Below are 20,984 nucleotides of genomic sequence, written 5' to 3'. Positions count from 1 at the left end.
ACCAGTGTTGCCAAAACATTATTGGGAAAAAATGCTAGATTTTTCTCAAAAAAATGCTAAAAAGTGCTAAAAATTTTTAAAAAAGTGCTAAGAAAAAGTGCTAAGAAAAATAAATAGAAAAAATTGGCTTTATAGTAAAATATGAGACTTGTATTTCTTTAAAATTCATTTTCATACTTAAATATGAATAAAGAAATTGAAAATACATCTTTCCTTAAAAAAACATAAAAAATAAAATCTTAAATTCTTTTTTTTTAAATCTGAAGTAAATTCTTAAAAAAAAGTCATTAAATTACTATTCAAAAATTAACTTTTAAAATTCATATTTGATCACATAAGTTGTCGAAAATAATTTGATGAATTTAAAAAATCCAGTCATTGTCATCGTCATTATCATCATTATTATTATAATCATAGCATTCACTCGATCCAATTAATTTCAGGTAATTCGTTGGGACATCGTATTGGTAACAACACTTTCCGCTTCCTTTTAATCCGTATCTAAAATGTTATTAAATTATATCATAAAGTTAAGAAACCAAAATTTAACAATAAAGTCTTACCTAATTGCTAAAACAGAATTTACTGTCTGTAGGTGTAATCGGTTTCTTATATTTGTCTTTACGATGTTCATTTGACTGAACACACGTTCAACGTCCGCATTAGACCACGGAAGACAGAGAAGTTTTAAAACAAAATTGGCAATCTCCTCGAATCTCTTGTTCCCTCCGGCATCTCTATATGCTTTTACCTCTGCCCAGAAAGATACTGTGTTATTTTTATTAATCCATTTTATATATTGAATGTTGGAATATTGGTCAATTATTTTTCCAATTTCTTCCTCGCTAATGCAAAATAATTTTAAAATTGGTAAAATTTCGCCCTTTTGGGAACTCAAAACGTTTTGTACCGAAAAAAAATCTATATTTTGTAAAATTTTTATATTGTCTGGTAATCTGAAATAAAGAAGGGGTTAGTTTATGTATTTTTTATGCGTATTTATATGTATGCTTACCTTTGTTTTAATTGGGTAATTAATCCAACAACGAAGTTGATGCAATTATTCCTAATTTCTTGTACTTTATTTTTTCGAATTTTACCTGTGTTTTTTTAATTTTTCCAGATGCATTTCGAATTCATAACCAAGACTACAGGTGTACAAAATTAATACATCTATAATTTCGTTATCGAATATTTTTTTTTTAAGGAAGTTAATTAATAGAGTTATTTCTTTTAAAAGGCGCGTTGGGTCATTTTCATTGCTTTGAAAGACTTTGTTAACAATTTGTATTTCATGCAAAACTGGTTTCAAAAAAAGTAAATATAGATGAATTGTTTCGTCCCTATACATTTCGTATAAGATTTTAGCTTTGTGGCATTTTTCATTTATGTTTGCCATTTCAAAATGTAACTTTAGTTCATCCCATTGGAACAATATTCTTACAACCGCAATTTCTACAGATAGCCATCTTGTGTCTGAAATTCTAGTAATTTTTAACGGCTCCTTAAAATAAAATAGGTTTAAAAATTATTATGCTGAAGTATGTAAATAATGAAAAAACACACTTTTCCATTCAAATTTTCGTATAAAGTTTTATAGGATTGTTGACGATTAGAGCTCTTTGAAAACCAGTTGAATGTTTCATAAACAATAAATTCCAAATTTGTGGGTAAAAAGTCTTTCAAGGACTGGTTTACTGCAAGCTGTAATGAGTGGCATACGCATTTCACAAGAACCAAATCAGGAACATCTTTTTTTAGTGCCACATGGACGCTTTTATTTTTACCAATCATTACATTGGCATTGTCAGTACCAATTCCGACTAATTTATTAATATTTAATTTAAATTTTTGCAGGGTATCTTTTAAAGAAATAACAATGCTTTCGGCAGTTCCATTAGGAATTTCTTCGATATTTAAAAATGTAGAAACAATTACATTTTTTCTTTGGCTGAAGTAAATTATTGCCAAACCTTGAAAAGAAAATGGAAATATATAGTTTAAAGATCTTTATGTACTAAAGAAACTTACCTAAAGTTTTTGTGAAAGATACATCTGTTGATCGTCGATATTAAAATACTGTAGTAACTATTGCCGATGTCATTGGTAAGTTCTTCATTAACAATGTGGGCCGAGGACATTTTTTATTATTTTGCTGCATTTTGTACGGTGTAGCTTTATTGATGCGCAGTCAAACTTTGCTTTACAAAGTTCACCTAAGTGGATTACTGGCCTTGTCTAAGCACTTTTAAATATCTACTACTTAATGCTTAATTGAGCTATGAAACAGCAATGTACATACATAATGCAGCTTCCTGCTGTTGAAGTTTAAAGCTTACGGGTTTGAATGGAATGGGTTTATTTTTTGTAATATACCCAATAGCACTTTCATGTTTTTTTGTTTCTGCGTGTTTCTCCAAACAACTAAACTTCGCCAAAATATCGCATTTGCAATATATGCAGAAGGCTTTTCCAGAATCTTCGGACTCTTTTATCCAATCCTTAAATTTTTCGTTACTTAGCCATTCCTTACGGAATTTTTGGACATACATTTTATTCATGTTATCACTTTAAAAAACTTTATTTTATTATTGAATTTTTCTTTGACTTTAGTTTAATTTAAAACAAAAATTTACTTGATTTGTTTTTTTATTTTTTGTTTGTTTGCATGTGTGTGTGTAAGCAATTGTCAGTTATTTAAATTGTTGTCATTGTTGAAAACACTAATAATCCACACTGTTGTATTTTTTAGTACCTACAGTGTTGTTAGTTAGCGATTTTAGTACATAAAATGTTAAACATATTTTTGCGGAAAAATAGTTAAAATTAATTAAAAAATTATTAAAATACGAAATGTTTAAAAAATGCCAAAAAATGCTAAAAAAAAAAGTAAAAATGCTAAAAAAATTGCTAGGTGCTAGATAAATTTTTTTGGTGCGATGAGTTAATCGTCGATGAGTTTAAAAAGTGCTAGATCTAGCACTAAAAGTGCTAAATTGGCAACACTGGTCGCCACTAAAGCCTATAATGTTTCGGAATACGTCTAAAACTAATTGAACAGTTAGTTTTACTAAAGAACCGTTTATGTTAGGACACTTTTCAATGTCGAATTAAAGAGGACATAGACGCCAAAGTAGAAATGCTCACAAGTGCACTAGTTGAATCGTTCGAGGACAGCCATCTGCTAGAGGAGAGATCTGCCCAGGAGAAACCCTCTTCACAATCTTTTCAACTGCAGTATGAGTATCGTAGCAGATGAAGGCAGGATTTGTTTCGTACATCTGTCTCAGATATTCACTGCATGCTTAAAATTCACTTATACTCATATTAAATGGCAGGATGCAAATAAACTTAGCTATGCGACAACTATCCTAGTCCTATTGACCGAAAAGTCTTTCTTCCTTCCAACTAAAAACCTTGGAACGGATAGTCGATAGTATGATTAAAATCAGTACTAGACAAAGACCTAAAATTGAAACAGGATGCTTATGTAAAGAGACGATCGGTGGAAACCGCTTTACACAAAGATGTCCATTACATATTCACTGGCGGTATGCATTGATATCGCAGCCTTGAAAGCGGAAAACGTGCACACTGATTAGAGTATTCAAACGATTAATCGTCGATCGGTTAATCGATTAATTTTTTACGATTAATCGTTCGAATAAATGAAAATTGTCAAATTTCAAATAACGAATAAACCGAATAAATTCTATCAATTAACCGATGAAGAAAAACTCACTATTTAGCAGTAAAATTACTATATATTTTCTACATAATTGAATATTTTTATTATAAATTTTCTTCTTTTCTTAATAATTTTTCTAAAATAATGAAAATTTATTTGACAATTTTTGAAAAGAAATCATGAAAATAATTATATAGCCTGTATTTCTACAACAAGTTTTTTGGGAACATTGTTGTGATCTCAAGTATTTCCAATAAGATGTTCAGCAACAGTTATAGTTGAACTAGGTTTAAGGGAACGTATAAATTCTAGAACTCGTCGAAAATCTTAAAAACAGTAATTTTTTTATATAGAAAATCATTTCACATAAACAGGAATGGTTTATAATATTTGAGAAGAACTAAATTTAAAATTAAAGTGAAAGAAGTGAAAATCATAATTTTGTTTATAAACCGTGTAAAAGTTATTTTCAAACATGAAAAAATCTATACGTACAGGAAACAGTGGACCATTAGTGTTAACTTTGTGTACTCAGCTTTTCATTATCGGCTCTTTAAAGGACTTTTAAGTTTAAAAGACAACCGATTTCAAAAGATGAATTCCAAATTTATATTAAAAAGTTGGCATTAATATTAATTTCAAATGAAGGTGAGTTCCTCTGCTTCGAAATAATATAATTTCTTTCAAATCATCAAGATCATCAAGAAAGAATTGGAAATCTTAAAGAAAATTTGTCACAAAAAAGTAGTTAAAACTTTTTGTGTCGAAAATGAAACCTTTTTAAATGTAACTTCTTTTTCGTTTTTTTTTCTAAGTGAGACAGGTAAATAATATATATGGATAGAATGTACAGATTACCAGCTTCTATTTGACACCAATATTAGCATCATAAAATGCATATAAATCTTTTAAATATTTGTTTGTAGTCCTTTAAGCTTTGAAATCCTTTTATAAGGACATAAAAATTTGAGTACGCAGAATTGCTATAAGTGTAATCTATTTTCACATGCTTATCAACTTTTCCATTTTTGAAAGCTTTATTTAAAATTGTTACAGGATGTAATATGAAGAAAATTATTGTAAAACGCAATAGTAACACCTAGTTTTCTTTTGTTCGAATAACCGATTCATTTTTAATTATCCGATTATTAACCGGCTAACGTAAAACCTCAAATAATTATTTGTCGAATAAACCGAATAAGACAAAAACCCGAATAATTGAATACTCTAACACTGATTCTCTTATCTTATCAACTACTTGCTAAGGAACAAATGGACAAGCTGAGAGATTTAGGATATAACTATCAGAAAAAAGGTATTTCGCGGTATACCACTTAGTGGCACTTTGTCACCTTTATTCTGGATTACCACAATTAATAGCCTCCTAAGTACCCTAACTGAGAAAGAACTTACTTGTGTAGAAGAGCAGAGGATTCTCTCGGCCTTGGCTGGCCTCAACCGATAGGCCTTAATGTTAACCCGACGAAGACGAAAATCTGTCTTTCACAAGAAAGACAGAAGTGTCTACGTATACTGAACCTTACTTCCTGGGCAAGAAGATACCTGTGACAGACAATGTTAAGTATATACGTGTAATCCTCGACCGGAAATTAAAAAGGAGATACCACATAGAAGATAGGACAAGGCACATTGGTGCTGGGTGATATTAATCAGAATTATAGGCAAGAATAGTGGTCTTAGTCCTTTTGTCTTAAGCAGTCCTGGTGGACTGCGGTTGAAAGCGGTTATAAGACATGTCGCCAATGCATACTAAACACATAGGATGGTTATACAAAATTATCACACGTGCCCGATTGCATACCAGACAGAAACTGGAAAACTTTGAAACTCTGATCCCTAATAGAATGTTTTGGTCAAGCGGAAATCCATTGTTACATGGTTGGCTTTAAGATGGGGGAAAAAGTAGGCTTGGGGTTCTATACTAACGACCCAAACTTGTCGTCCTTGTAACAGCTGTAAAGATAGGGAGCTCGAGTTAGTTAGCCTGATATAAGCAAAACCATTCGACGCAACAAAAACTGAATTAAAAATATGGGTGAAAGAATCCCATAAGGAATTCCAAGATAAAACGGTGGGTAGAACCAAGATTCTTTGGGGTTACCCTGATGAGAATAAGACGAGAAATCTCCTCAAAATGAGCAAGTCTGAAGATAGTATGACAGTACGTATTCTGAGTGGACACACAGGATAACAAGAACATATATACAAAATTGGCTGTGCAGATTCAGATGAATGTAGAGAAGACAATGAAACTCTGGAGCACTATCTCTGTCACTGTCAGGCATTCGTCGAAGATCCAAGTATCTTGTGAACAGACCCGATAGTGGTCTAGGTATATTTCTTCGGAAAATGCCGAATGTTATATACCCACCATCATACAGTTTGCAGTAAATGGAATGCTCCCCTATAAACATTAGGTTGATATTATTATGAAATTTTGGCTTGTAGGAAACTTTCCTAGCTATACTCGGTAATTTGCTCTAATGTCAATTTGTGAAGGAGGTAGGGTCAATTATGGACCGATTCTCATTAAATTCGGTAGAATGATTTGTGCTCATAAGAAACATACTTGTGCCGCATTTGAGTGTATTTTGAAGCTGGCAGTCGGATTTTGAAGCCAGCAGTAAGCGTTAATGTCATGGAGGGTAGGGTCATAAAAATTGGTAGAGAGAATTTGGTAATTATAAGACTTATTTCTATAGAATTTATGAATCTATGATAAATATTTTGATTTGTTACAAACAGAATGACAAAATCAATATATGTATCTTTTTTGATGGTGGATATAAAAATATTTTTTAGATCTTGTGCAGTGTTACCATTTCGGTGCTTTTCGGGTATTTTTTGTGCCTTTTAGCTTCGTATAACCGGAGATTTTTTAAAAATACCAGAAAAACTTAAACGCGTATTTATAATGTTTTTTGTCTAGTGCTTTTTAAAAATAATATAATTTTTTTCATTCCTCTTAATTTTTAACATTTAAATTTATTACTTTTACAAGTTTTTTAAATACTTTTACACAATCATGAATTATTGTTTTCGACAACAATTTTCGTTAGCTCTAGATAGAAATTAAGTTGTTGCAATTCAATCTTCAATCTGGTTTTGATATACATACAGTAGTCTTCGCTTACAGTTCACAACTACTGTTGCACAATTTTTGTGGACTATAAGCGAATTAGGACGATAACAATTTCTTTTTAAGCCACTTTGTGGACTATAACTGAATCCAAAATGTGTATTACATTTTGGACTATATACAAATTATGTACTTTCTTCAATAAAACCTATTTTTAAATGAATTAAGAGTTTAATTAAGTTATAATCAAATATTGTTTTAAATAAAATCAATAGTTTAAACAAAACCCTTTTTGCTTTTAAAGCTTATTGTAATAAAACACAAAAAACTTAAAGTATGAGACCTTACAATCCTCCTATCAGAAAATGTTATAAATTTTTTTGGGGCCTCGCAAAACTTATAACATTTTCTAATAAGAGAATTACTTTTGCGCCACCTTTTATTTATTTTATATGAAAAACACTAACAAAAACTGATTAGTTTTCATACAAAATTTTAAAAATTATTTTATTTTCTTCTTTCTGAATTCGGGCATAAGTCTTTGGATGACTAAATAAAACACAAGATAGATATCAATTAAAAAAATTCTCTTATCTTCGATTATCTCTTTTTTAAAGAATTTACAATAAATGATTATATTTTTCCAACAATAGGTAGGTAGGTAGGTAGGTAGGTAGGTCGGTCGATAGGAGGATGTATACATCAAATCCGGAAAAATACACCTAGGCCACTATCGGGTTCCTTACCATGAAAAAAAATATATTTTTCAGTGTTCAGAAACTCAGTTTCCTGAACGTAATTCCTAAGAATCTTCCAATCAGTGTTAGTCAGGAATGTTATTTTCGAAATAACATCACTTCCAAGATACTTGGATCTAACTTCGACGAATGCCTGACAGTGGCAAAGAAAGTGCTCCAGAGTTTTACTGTCCTCTCCACATGCTCTACATTCGTCTGAATCCGCACGTCCAATTTTGCATAGATGTGCTCGTAGTCCTGTGTGTCCACTCAGAATACGTACCATCATACTAACTTCAGACTTGCTCATTTTGAGGAGATTTTTCGTCTTGCTCTCATCAGGATCACCCCATAGGATCTTCGTGGTTCTACCCACTGTTTCATTATTCCAAGAGGCCTTATGGGATTCTCTCACCCATATTTTTAGTTCAGCTTATGTTGCGTCGAATGGTTTTGCGTTTGTCAGGTTAACTGCCTCGAGCTCCCTTCCCTTTAAAGCTATTACATTCGCCCTTTCGTTACCGACTACTCCCGAGTGGGCTGGTACCCATATGATGTGATCCTTACCCCTGGCAGAGTATTCAGTTAAAGCTTTCTTACAATCCAATACGATCTTAGATTTAGTTCTATCGCCTGATATCGCCCTAATTGCCTTCTGGGTGTCGGTAAATATATTAAGCGCTGTGGGCGCCATATTTATTCTAATCCAATTTACGCATTCCGTTATTGCTCGTATTTCTGCCTGGAAGCTTGTGTTATGATTTGGTAAACGGTGGTACATTTCTGTTTCTGGGTCTTCAATATAGAAACCCAGCCCCACTTTGTCCCCTAATTTAGAGCCATCCGTGTAACAACGGATTCCTAATGGCATTTGCTCTAATGTTCCGCTTGACCAAGACATTCTATCTGGGATTAGCGTTTCAAAGTTTCCGACATATTCTGTGTCTGGTACACGATCAGCAAGTCCGATGATTGTGTATAACCTTCCAATGTATTCAGTATACATTGATGACCTATTATATAACCGTTTTTGGCCAGTTCGCCTAAAGTAAAGAGCCGTTCGGCTGTAAGCGCCGCCTCATATCTTAAATATGTTTCAATGGGTGGAATATCTAGCAACGTTAGTACACATGGCACCACTTATACCCAAGCAGCATGTACGCTGAACTCCCTGTAGTAGTTTGATATTGTACTTTTTGTCCAAAGCAGTCCACCAGATTATTGAAGCATAAACTAGAATTGGTCTAATTACACTTTTATTGGGACCCCGAAATTGCGAAACTCGTAGGTTATGTCGTAAATTATTTAACGAGGTAAAGAGAACTGGTATATGGTCTCTTTATAAGTCAAAAGTTAATAAATTTAAAAATCAGGTACGAAGTGCAAAGCGTAGTTCCTGGAGAAATTTCTATAGTTCTATAGAAAATTCATCAGATACGAGTCGTCTTCGTAAGATCCTGTCTAAATATCCTTCCGTCCCAAGTTATATACAAAAGCGGACGGAAACTGGACTGCAGGTAGTCAAGAAACACTTGAACTCCTCATGAATACTCACTTTCCCGGTTGTATCCCTACTGGTGACTCAGCTGCATATAATCTGCATGGTATTGACCTTGGTAATACCACTGCTGATGTTTCAATAGATGATGACATCATCCGCTGGGCAATAAGGAGTTTCGACACCTATAAATCACCTGGCCCTGATGGCATCATTCCAGCGGATCTACAAAATAATTTAGATCGTATCATTCCCTGGCTAAGTAGCATTTACAAGGCCTGCTTACACTGTTCAGTGGACCAAGTGTAAAGTGATCTTTATCCCTAAAGGGGGAAAGACATCTCACACCAAGGCAAAAGATTTCAGACCCATTAGTCTGGCGTCATTCTTACTTAAAACTCTGGAGAGAATAATTGATATCAATATCAGGATATTTATTGACAAATCTATTCTTTCAAACTCTGAGCATGCCTACATGAAAGGTAAATCTGTTGAGAGGTTTAAGACGGTTGCTTACGCTGACGATGTTGCAGTAGCGGTAACTAGAATGCATCTCTGTCTCAAAGATTAGAAGAAGCGCTGAATATAAAAAAAACTCATGGAGTGTTACATGCGGTCTCAGAGTAAACCCAGGAAAAGCGAAACTAGTATTGTTAACGAAAAAATACAAAATTCCTCAATTCCCCCTTCCACGTCTCAACGGCGAGGTTCTCACGCTGTCGGATAACGCTAAATACTTAGGTGTTATTCTCGATAGAAAATTGTCTTGGAGCTTGAATATCATCTCCAGATCTTCTAAAGCCATCACGGCGTTGTACGTTTGTAGAAAGGCTATTGGCCTGCATTGGGGTATCAACCCTGGTAATGTAAATTGGCTATATGAGGCTGTGATTAAGCCGATAATGATGTATGGTGTAATTGGCTGGTGGTATGCACTGGACAAAACATCTAACAGAAACATTCTCACAAAAGTTATGAGACAATCTGCTCTTCTTATAACAGGTGTACTTAGGACTACGCCCAGTAAAGCGTTGTTTGCCATGCTGAACTGGCTGCCTGTGGACATTCTTGCTAAACAATTCGCAATGAATACTGCAGCCAGATTAAGTATTACAAACAGATGGAACTTTGGTTTCAAAGGTCATGCAAAGATTGTAGATCTTCTACCAAACCTACATGATGCTACTGACTACCAAGTTCCGGAACCGTGCATTTCAAGGAACTTCCGGTATAGTTTAATCTGTAATTGTAATGAATTGACACCTGATAGCGTTGAAAGCTTAAATGTGTATACAGATGGCTCTAAAACAATTAAAGGTGTTGGCGGGAGTATATTTATTGAAGAATTCGGGACGAAAATCTCTTTCCGACTATTTTACAGGCTGAAATCTCAGCTATAAAGAAGGCATCTAATTGGCTTAGGTACTATCGGATCAATAGGGATATCAGAATCTATACTGACAGTCAAGCCGCCATAAAATCCCTGATAGGTGTGTATTCTACATCAAAACTTGTCCAAGAATGCCGGGCGTCTCTCAATGAGATGGCGAGACATTCAAGAATTACCCTCGATTGGGTCAAAGGACACGGGTATATAACGGGCAATACTTCTGCTGACATTTTGGAAAAAGCCGATACGAGGATGTCCATACTGAATATAGACCAGTTCTGTGGTGTCCCCTTAACGGTCATCAAGAAACAAATACTTGATTATTGCTTTAGATTAGCTCAGGAAAGGTGGTCTCAGGAGCACACCTGCTCCATTGCTAGGCTACTGTGGCCTCGTATGGATTCTCATAAAACATCCTACATTATAGGGCTAAACAGAATGTATCTTAGCGCTCTGTTATCGGTTCTTACTGGTCATTCAAAGTTCGGAAACCATGCTGGACGTATCGGTATTCCATATAATGACTTTTGTAGGAGCTGTCTTAATGAGGAGGAGGTGGGATCAATTACCCATCTGTCCGGTAACTGTCCGGTCCTGCAATCGTTCCGGCATCAGGCGCTGGGCTCGTCTCACTTCTCTGATCTATCTGATCTATCAGATGTTCAACCTGGGTGTATACTAGCATTCTTGAAATTGTCAAAGTGGGTGTGTAACTAATTACACACTATGATCTTTTGTTTCTTGAAACATAGTCTTGGCCTTATCTTTATGCGCCATTATTATTATTATCTCTATTTTTATTACTATATGTATCTTCACTACAGTCCATATCACTATTTTTCCTTCCAAATATTTTCTCTCTTATCTTCTTCTCTTTACAGACGTTACAAAGGGACCTTAAAGGACCCAAGTAAAGACTTACTTTTGTCAGTAAGCAGTCTGCATAACCTAACCTAACGATGGTATACTGCTTTTAACCATGCTATCGACTATCCGTTCCAAGGTTTTAAGTAGGAAGGACGTAAGACTTATCGGTCGATAGGACTTAGGTGTCGTATAGCTAGGTTTCCCTGGTTTGGTTATAAATATTACCCTTGCATCTTGCCATTTAACTGGGGTATATGCTAGTTTTAAGCACGCAGTGAATATCTGTGACAGATGTACGGAAACCAGTCCCGCCTCCAGCAAAAGTGCCGGGAAAATGCCATCCGGCCCTGCGGCTTTATAGGGAGCAAAGCTTATGATTGCCCCTTTAACCATGTCAGATGTAATAAATATTTCCATGTTACCCTCCCCTTCCTCCAATATCGGTTCATCTATGTTATTCGATATTCCGGGTGGGAAATGAAAGTCCATTAGGAGTCTCATTGTCTCCTCCATATCCACAAGCCTCCTGCCCGTGTCATCGATCATGGATTCCGGTTGGACATGAGTTTTGGATAGGATTTTTTATCTTCGTCATTTACGCTATCTACCTGTTCACAGAAAAGTTTCCAGGAGTCTCATTTGGCTTTTCGAATGATTTTCTTATATTCACCAAGTTTATTATGATACTCATCCCAGTATACTGCGGTCTTTTTACGCCGTGCCCGGCTAAATAGTTTGCGAAGAGTCTTCCCAAGGTTCCGGATCTCCCCAGTTACCCAGGGTTTTTCCTGGGCAGATCTCCGCTCTCGCAGAGGACAGCTGTCCTCGAACGATTCAACCAGGGCATTTGTGAACGATTTCACTTTGGCATCTATATCCTCTTTATTTCGACATTGAAAAGTGTCCTGACCTAAACGGTTCTTTTTTAAGGTCCCGAACATTGTCCAATTAGTTTTAGACTTATTCCGAAACTTTATCGGCTTTGGTGGTGGCCTTAGTATTTTGAATCTTATGTACCGATGATCAGAAAAGGAGTGCTCGTCCGAAAGTCTCCAATCCTGAATTTCCTTTATAAGCTCTTCTGAACATATAATTATATCTTATACTTCTTCTCTGATTCTATTGAAGAAGGTAGCTTTATTACCTAAGTTCAATGTTATCAAGTCTTTAGTGTTAAGGAAATCCATGAGTACTTGTCCCCTGCGATTGGTGTTTGTACTACCCCAAGCTAGATGGTGCGAGTTGGCATCACAACCTATTACAATTTTCTTATTTTTCTTTTACGCCTCTTCAACCAGTTTCATAAGATCCGACGTTGGTGGTAGTGTCGGAGAATCGAAAGGCAGGTAAACAGATGCAAGGAATATGTTGCCACGACCTTGGTTCAATAAATCTTGAAATTGTTATGAATAATACAGTTGAATATTTCAAATATGATTAGATAAAATAATCATAAAATATATGAAATTTTGTATAATTTTTTTTAAATCGTCAAAGTTAGAGGTAAAATCGCCAAAAGGCTATTCTTGATAATGAAAATTGTCAAAATGTCGATAAATCGTCAAATCAACAGTCAACACATGGTATCTGATACTGGCAATATAAAGCCGAGAATAATTGAACTTATACCAAGCTGTATACTTGTAAGATGATAACGTAATTATCTCAATTATATCAAGTAGTCTATAGTGGCACTGATAGATATGAGTTGTTTGGTCAATATGTGAAGTATAACCTTTCAGAGGATTTAAAAAATTAATTTTTAAAAAAGTGCTCTTGATAATTATGTCTTACAAGTTTAAAAATTGATTCAAATTTTTATAGATTTAAAAAATAATCTATATACCAATATTTCTAAATGTCAAAAAAATATTGACAGCAAAATTGTTCAGTTGCAGTAAAATGGTGCATAAATTGGTGAAACTTTTTTGTTACAACCAAATGATGTTTTCGTTTACAAATGTTGTTATCTTTAGTTTACAACTCAAAAATAAATATCCATCATGTCCTCACACCAATTATGTACATGTCATGTCAGACATGAACCAAATATAATTGGAATTTGCCTTGCAGTGGCTGTCGATCGCACAGTTGCCCCAATTGTTGTCAATCAGCCCGCATGGTGGATGTGCGTCTTATACTTGAGTTGATTTGCCGGTACAATTAGGAACGTTTCGTGTTTAATTTTTCGCTCATCGCATGTACATACATATACATGAGGAACAAAAACAAAATAAATACAAACACACATCTAGAAACAGAATACATAAAAATTTAAAACAAGAAGTGCTTTATAAAAAATAAAGAATGTAGGTATAATGAATAAAGTAAACACAAAAAAGTATATTCATGATGTCTCATGGACAGAGTGGTCGCGGAACCCTTCAAATGACCCATGCCTGTATTTTTACATCATATAGAGCCCATTTGTGGTAGGCACACATCTACATGCATATGTATGTACATAAGAGGGTAACCAGAGAAATGCGATACCCCTTCCTGTCTCAAAAATATCATCTTTGTATGATTAAAGAATAAATAAAAATTGTATAATAACTACTAATAGCAAAAGAAAAGTGTGCTTTTAAAATCTGTGAAAGCTATTGATGTATTAAGGAACTTTATATGTAATAAAATTATGTGGACAGTAGATAATAACATATGTATGTATATTAAGGTAGTTATTTTGGTTACATATCATAACGGCCTCATCTTAAATTCGAAACTAATTTTCCAATTAATTTATGTTTCAAAAGTTTCTTAAGAAGACTAAGGAAATAAAATAACTGTTATCAGAATTTTAGAAATCGAAAAATTACCCTTTTTATGAAATATAATTAAAGAATATAATTAAAAAGTTTTTGGTAAGTTTTTTTGTAATCCTCCTTTATGGTTAAAAATTATTACACAACCAGTATTTTATGAGGTTTTATTTACAAAAAAAATTGAATAAAAAATGTTGTAAATTCGGTTCTATCCTTATTCCATTTGGTTTCAAAAATATTTACCAAATAAAAATTGTCAGAAATCAAAAAACAAAAAAGTAATACAATTATTTGTTAAAAACAATTATGAAAAATATTATTCATAACCTATTTCTGAATATTTTAGTTGTTACAGTTCTCATTTAAGCTGAAGTTAAATAAGTACAAAATTTACGTCACAAAAGTAGGTATATATTTATACCCTACACCACTATAGTGGGAAGGGTATTATGCGTTTGTGCTGATGTTTGTAACGCACTAAAATATTAGTACTATACCCACCTTTAAGTACACCGATCGACTCAGAATCACTTTATGAGTTGATTTAACGACCAACGTCCGTCCAACCGTCCAAGGACGAAGCCTATTGAAAATGCTTAAATGGTCCATTATTTCACATAGTCTCCATACAACTGAACCCACCGAAAAGGGCTTTTGAGCTCATAATTCTGTATAATATAAATGTATCTCGATAAAAGTTCGCACAACTATGTTTTGTACAAGCCTTGATGACCTTGCCGAATTTCTTAATGATCGCACTTCATTTGACCCTAGCCACCATACAAAGCCACCCTTCGGAAAATGACTTGAATATCCGCAATTCACTTATTAACACTGTTATTGCAATGAAACCGAACCCATTTTATCGGGATCGGTTCACATTTGCCCATATAAACCCTCTTTCAGAAAATTAGTTTTTCGTCAATAAATTGCTTAAATAAATCGAATTCAAGGTAATATTCCAGATAAATGCTTTTTTATTAAAAATAGATCACATTTAATATTCCTAACTGGTGTAGGGTATCATATGGTCGGTCACGCCCGACTATACTTTCTTACTTATTTCTTCCTTATTATTCTTTAGACATAAAGGAGAATATTCTGCACATTTTCTGAAGAAAAATATAAAATGTCTTCAGAATAATATCCGATTAATCAACACATAATCTGAAGAGAATTATTTTTGTAATTTCATCAGGCAATTAGGCGAATAATATAAATTTTCTGATATTTTTCGCTGATTAATTTTATTTTCTTTTTACTTCTTGTGCAACAACTCTTGTCTTTATATTTAATATTTTGAAATTCGTCAACTGTACTTTAAAACGGAATTTAATTTCTATTTTCTCAGTTGATCTTTGGAAATCAAGTAAACAACATATGCATATGTGATGATTACTGTTAAACATTTCTTTAAACTTTCTTAATAAAAGGGCTGTTACAACAAGCCTCGAAAAGGACACTAAAAAATCTAAGACCACGACACCGGTGAAAGACTTTAGTATGACGCATGTTTTGTTTTGCAGCCCAATGTTCTAAAAAACGAATTTTGGAGTCTTGTACGAAATGAGCGAAATAATGTGCAATTTTTATAAAAATAAACAATATTTGGCTGAAAAAACGTTAGTGCTTTTTTACCCATTTTCAGTTAGAAAATTACGCTTTTTTACCCCTTTTTAATTTTTTTGCGCGCGTTTTGCTTGACCAATGTTGGCAACACTGAATATGAAATAAAATACTTACCAAATGCTGTTAACATAGGAATAGAACAATTGTTTCTTGTTGATATAAATTTATAATTCAGTGGTGTCACTTTATCGTTGAAATGACTTCAATTTATTATTTTAGCCATGGTCATATATAATTAATTATGTTATATTCATCCTTATCGCCAATTGAAGTGGCAATTTTCTTGCCTTGAAATTTTCATTTCACTCAATGAGAACAATTCTTTCACAGTAGTTGATTTAGTATGGGACAGCTGTGCAATGTTTACAAAATTCCATCAACAAATTTCACAACAAATTTTCACGACAAAAATGTTACTGAAGGAAAAAAGTGAAAAGGGAACATATTTTACGTTTTGCGATAGGGGAAATTGAGTATAGTAACTAAAGGTTTAATGTATATACCTTAAAAATTTTTATTAAAACAAGTGAAAAATAATAGTTTACTATAAACTAATGATTTATGAATGACATAAGATCAGTGTTGCCAACTCGTTCAAGAACAGTGAGTTGGTCAAAATTTGTTACCTATGAACGTTTTACAAATTAACTGTTAGATTTTCTTATTTTATCTCATTGAAATCTTAATGATCCAATAGAAGAAATTGAATTGGATGATAAACCTAATGAGAAAAGAATTTTATTAATTTCTGATAATAACTCTGTAGCGAACAATATTTAAGTCTCAAATACACAGGTATTGAAAAGGCTGTAGAAAACAGTTTACAAAGTAATAAACCTCGATGTTAATGAAGGATTTTTTAATAAGAAAATTGTTACTTACATATGATATAAATATAAAGATATAAATGAACTATCAAGTTTGTAGTAGTGAGTGGACTTTCAAGTTTGAAAAAATTCCATTTTGCTTATACTTCATTTCGAATATAGTCCATTAAGCTTAAAGACCAAAAACGGATGTAAGACAAAACAATCCTAGTCAGTTTTTTTCGAATTTCATACAAATTATTTGTTCCTAAGTCCACATCGCCTATAGGCCACGTTTCAAGACCAAATTTTCTTTGCATGCATAACTAATATTGTATAAAAAATGTTCATATAGTCCACACTGTTTTTTTAAATACTTTTTTAACAAACTTATTGTTGGATATTGGAGGAAAGGGAGGCTAACACGGAAATTGTAATTACATCTGATATGGTTAAAGCGGCAATCAAGAGCTTCGCTCACTATAAAGCTGCAGGGCCGGATGGCATTTTCTCGGTACTCTTACAGATGGAAGCGGGACTGGATTTCGTACATCTGTCTCAAATATTCACTGCATGCTTGAAATTCACATATACCCCCAATAAATGGCAGGATGCAAGGGTAATATTTATACATAAACCAGGGAAACCTAGCTATTCGACACCTAAGTCTTATCGACCGATAAGTCTCACGTCCTTCCTGCTTAAAAAGCAGTATACCCGACAAAGACCTAAAATTTAAGCAGTATGCTTATGTAAAGGGACGATCAGTGGAAACAGCTTTAAACGTAGTTGTCCACTACATAGGTACATCTTTTGATAGCATTGACATCGAAGGCGTCTTCAATAACGTGCACACTGATACCCTTATCCAATCCCTAGACCAGTTTTATGTTGACCTGGTGCTCCGTAACTGGATAAGCTGCGAGATGTATGATATAACTATCAGGAAAAAGGTATTTCGCGGTATACCACAGGGTGGCATTTTGTCAACTTTACTCTGGGTTACCACGATTAATAGCCTTCTAAGGACCCTAACTGAGGAAGGACTTAGATCTGTCTGCTATGCAGACGATGTCGTAATACTTTTAAAGGGAAAGGATCCAAATTACTTGTGTAGAAGAGCTGAGGTGGCTCTGAATACGGCCTTGAGCTGGGCTCAACCGAGAGGCCTCAATGTTAACCCGGTAAAAACAGAAATCTGTCTTTTCACAAGAAAGACAAAAATTTCTACGTATACTGAACCTTGCTTCCTGGGCAAGAAGATACCAGTGACAGACAAAGTTAAATACTTAAGTGTAATCCTCGACCGGAAATTAAAATGGAGACACCACATAGAGGCTAGGATCAACAAGGAACATCGGTGCTGGGCGATATGTAGGAGAACTATAGGCATGAAATGGGGTTTTAGTCCTATTATGACAAATTGCCTTTATAAAAGTGTAATTAGACCAATTCTAGTTTATGCTTCAATAATCTGGTGGACTGCTTTGGACAAAAAGTACAATATCAAACTACTACAGGGAGTTCAGCGTACATGCTACAATTTGGAGTGCTCCAAGCTTGTATGAAGGAAAAAATTTATCCGACATGCCGTCCCCCCTAGAATTATTCTATGGCTTGTAAACCTATGTTCTGCAAAAATTTGGCTGATAAAACAACGTTAACAGGTGCCGCAACGACTCTGAAGTTTCCAAATGCATTTATATACAAAAGAAAAAAAGAAATGGTCAAATTTTGGTTTGTCTTAAACGTCTAAATTTGAATTGTAACCATATTGTATCGCAATGAAACAATATATATATATATATATATATATATATATAATATATATATATATATATTATATATATATATATATATATAAATATATATTATATATATATAAATATATATATAATATAATATAATATATATATATATATATATATATAATATATATATATATATAATTATATATAATATATAATATATATATATATATATATATATATCGCAATGAAACAATAATATATATATATATATATATATATATATAATATAATATAATATAATATATAATATAATATAATATATATGCTTGGAGCACTCCAAATTGTATAGAAAACACACTGCCTAAATGAGTACCAAGCGCATAGGGCTTGGACATCCTTGCTTTAGGGGGTCCTACCTTCAGATTTTGTTAGCAGTAGTTATAGATGTACCAAAAATATAAAAAAATTTATAGCAGTTGTACAGTCATTGGTATTTAAATGTTTAAATGTAGCAGTTAAATACTTCAAATAGTAGCAGCAAATATTTTCTTGAAGTAGCAATAAATGATGTTATATTATTAAACAATCAAAAATTTATTAGAATTGCTACTTTATTTAGGTAGCAGTTCTAGGTACCAATGTTACCTAAATTTTTTAACATTAAAAATAAAACTTTTATTAAAATACGAAAAACAATCATAAAAAAATCATAATAAAAATATTATTTTTATTAAAATATGAAAAAAATCAGAAAAAAGGTCTTCTAAAAACATATTTACATATTATGAGTATGCGATATTAATTCTTCATTGCCTTTTCGCAAGAGGTTCTAGAAGGACTCCATTTCCATTACTAAAAGGATTTATGTACATTTATCTAATGTTTATGTATCAAATTTTGTATGAAAATTTTCTTTATACAATTTTTATAAGTTCTAATGAATAAGTCAATATGATTATTAATGTAATTTCTTATAAGGACATTTTACAAATCCTTTGACTGGAAATCTTCTAAAAAGAATTCAACGAAAGACCATCTACAGTACTTTTTAAGTAAGTATGTAAAATTGAAACGATTTTGCAATGAAGCTGGATGTACATGTGTCTATAGAATAATGCCTTTAGTAAGACCCCTATACTGAACTTTTTTCTGTTGGGATATGTTTATTTGTTAGTTTATTTTTTGTTGTCGAAGTTTTTTTTAAATTTTTCTATTCTATTGCTACCTTAATTATTTGGCAGCAATACAAATTAAAATTTGAGCAAAATCAAACATTTTTATTTTATTTAGTGGATGGATTGGATAATAATTTTACATAATAAATATGAAAGTAATGCGCGCAAAAGTTGTAGCGGTTTAAAATAATAAAATTTCAAAAATCGTTAAAAAATATTTTCCAAAAAATTAATTACTTATATTTTATTTATTTTTTTGCAATTTCTTTCCCAAACTTAAAATCGAAATTGTATATGCTTAAAATATTTTAATGCGCACCGGAATTTGCATAATACAAAAATGAAGCTTTTATTTGGCTCTAATATTTCCGCAAATCATATGGCGCTATAGTTGTCTGAAAGCAAAATATTTTTTTCAGATAAACGCTGCCAGGACCGTTTTAAAATAAGAAATTTTATTTTTCTTTCGCAATATCTATTTAATCCATCAATATAATTTACTGCACAAATTCACAAAATAAAGAAGTGATGTCTTTTGTTAAAAATACAAAGAAAAAGAAAATTATATTTTGGAAAAAATGTTAAAATTTTCATAAAAATTTAAAAATTTTTTTAATGTGCATTTGACCAGGAGATGTTCATTATAATGGGAATTAATTTACTCAGTATTACAACTGTATTTTTAAGTAGCTATGAATTTCACATTCAAAAATGTCACATTTTCAAAAATGTGACAAAACATTTACTTATTTTAAAAGATTAACGCAAATACGAGGCATTTTATTTCAGTTTCATCAATTCTTAAAAATATTTGATTTTGCTCTTATATCTTTAAGCTACTACCCCATTTGTAGTTTTTGTTGTCAGTTGGTACATAAAGGAGTTGTCATTCGGTACCTAACTCTAATAATGTATTGGTATAGTTTTTGTATAAGTATTGTAACTCCAACTACTTTCATCACTGATTCCAAATCTACATAGTTGCATAAAAACGTACTTAAAAATTTTGGGAAAAATATAAAACATTTAAATTTATTCTTTCACAGATTTTTAAATCTTTTTACTGCAGATTTGATCAGTAAACATTTAATTAATAGATTTTTAAATTTGTTTATTCTGATGTTTGCAAAACATCATGATTATTTTATATTTATTACCCATTTTCAATACCAAAATTTACAACTTCGTTTTTTTCTAGTTTTATAAAAAATCCTCAAAAATTAATTGTCAAAAAATTAAAAATAAATATTTTTCGTTTACAAAAAAATAAGATAATTTCGCGCTTTTTAATAGAGTAAAAATGAGCAAAAAAAAAAACAAACAAAAAATGTGTTGTGTGTGTAAGAAGGTAAATTATCATATTTTCGCGAAAAGGTTTTGACGTATTGTGAGAGAGTCGGACTTTCACCAGTGTGTTGAACAGTGTTGCCAACATTGGTCAAGCAAAACGCGCGCAAAAAAATTAAAAAGGGGTAAAAAAGCGTAATTTTCTAACTGAAAATGGGTAAAAAAGCACTAACGTTTCTTCAGTCAAATATTGTTTATTTTAATAAAAATTGCACATTATTTCGCTCATTT

The 20,984-nt window shown here is 32.5% G+C and overlaps 1 protein-coding gene and 1 long non-coding RNA gene across 2 annotated transcripts in view; both read right to left on the bottom strand.

Moving 5' to 3' along the window:
- LOC124419400 overlaps positions 1 to 20,984 on the bottom strand; it is a 245,153-nt gene that overhangs the window by 201,025 nt on the left and 23,144 nt on the right. The gene's annotated exons all lie outside the window — the stretch shown is intronic.
- Positions 293 to 2,062, bottom strand: LOC124419403. The gene is made up of 5 exons (XR_006940560.1): positions 2,032 to 2,062; positions 1,567 to 1,973; positions 1,016 to 1,504; positions 564 to 956; positions 293 to 501 (listed from the first exon to the last, which is right to left on the bottom strand). It is a non-coding gene; the product is annotated as an uncharacterized LOC124419403 (long non-coding RNA).

Source organism: Lucilia cuprina, chromosome 4 (assembly GCF_022045245.1).
Source record: "Lucilia cuprina isolate Lc7/37 chromosome 4, ASM2204524v1, whole genome shotgun sequence".
Classification (NCBI taxonomy): domain Eukaryota; kingdom Metazoa; phylum Arthropoda; class Insecta; order Diptera; family Calliphoridae; genus Lucilia; species Lucilia cuprina.
The sequence above is the reverse complement of the archived record's forward strand: the minus strand, read 5'-3'. Positions and strand labels throughout refer to the sequence as shown.